We start from the raw sequence: 1,402 nt of genomic DNA, 5'->3' as shown, positions 1-1,402 counted from the left end.
CAGCACAGGACTCCCAGCCAGGTCCTCTGCTTTGGTTGGTGCCATAAAACCCAGCCTGGGCTGAGGGGGAGGGCGATGACAGTGAGGAGCTGAAATGACTGCAGGGTTTTTTACACTTTTCCCTGGAATTATTCCCACCCTGGAAAATGAAGCAAGTTTTGCCATCTGCCCACAAACCTCTCTCTGCTTCCAGCTTTGACTTGGCTGCTGGTCTCCATAAATCTCAAGCTCCTGTGGAAATCACAAGGGTCCAAGGGATTAAATAAAGCTGGGTGAGGGCACCTCAAAGCTGGTGTGGGCTGGCAATTGTCCACCTGCTTCCTGAGGCTGGGGCTGGGAAAAGAGAATGGACAGGAGAGAAAATTCCCACTGCAAAAGTGCTCCAAATGGCCTGCAAAACAAGACTTTTTTTATTTATTTTTTTTCCCCTTGGAGAGGAGGGATGGCTGCAGCAAATAAATGGTGGAGGAAATTGCCTGGAGTTAATTACTTATCCTGTTTATTGCTACGCTGCAATCAGAGCGAGCTGCTTTCCAGACATCCTCTTAAATCCAAGGAAACAAACAGCAGCAAGGATTTGGGAAATGAAAATATCCCCAAAATGTACCCTGAGTGTCCTGCAAACAGCACAGGGACGTGGGGCAGCTCCAGATGGTTCACCCAGGACCACGCCTGGAGCTCAGTGATCCTGATGAGGATCCACCCAGCCAGGGAATTCTGTCTGTTGGAAAACAAGAAGAAACCAGGGTGGGTGGTTTTGTTTCCCTCTGCTTGTTTTCCTTTGGTTGCTTCCCTCTGCTTTCCAAGGTCACTGTGCTGGATTTCATTTCCTGCAGATAGTGCGGCAAGGCCTTGTCCATATGTCAGGGGATCGAGGAATGAGCTGGTGCTAGAACCAAAACACTTCCTCTGCCTCTTCACCTTGTCACCTTCTCCACAAACCACCCCACAACTGTCCCATTACTGTTCCTCCAACACCAGGAATTCTTCTCTCCTGTTATGTGCCTTCAGCACTTTTTCACACCCTGGATTTATGTGAATTTTCTCGCTTGTTTGTTTTTTGGTTTTTTTTTTTTTTTTTTTTGTAAAAATTGTGGAGAGAAGCCACTTTAAGCCTGGACATTGGAGCAATTCCAGAACAGGAAAACCCAAAAACCAGGAGTTTTTCAGGGTCTTGGAGAATATTTCCATGTCTGTGAGTAAGGGAGCCTGTGGGGCATCTTGAGCTGTGGAGACTGAAATTCCTGCAGAAGTAGTAGTAGCAATAATAGCAATAATAGCAATAATAGTAATAGTAATAATAATAGTTATTATTATTATTATTATTATTATTATTATTATTATTATTATTATTGTTATTGTTATTATTGTTATTATTAAACACACAAAGAAAACCCCCAAA

Source organism: Molothrus ater, chromosome 8 (genome assembly GCF_012460135.2).
Source record: "Molothrus ater isolate BHLD 08-10-18 breed brown headed cowbird chromosome 8, BPBGC_Mater_1.1, whole genome shotgun sequence".
NCBI lineage: Eukaryota > Metazoa > Chordata > Aves > Passeriformes > Icteridae > Molothrus > Molothrus ater.
Note: the sequence above shows the minus strand (reverse complement) of the source record.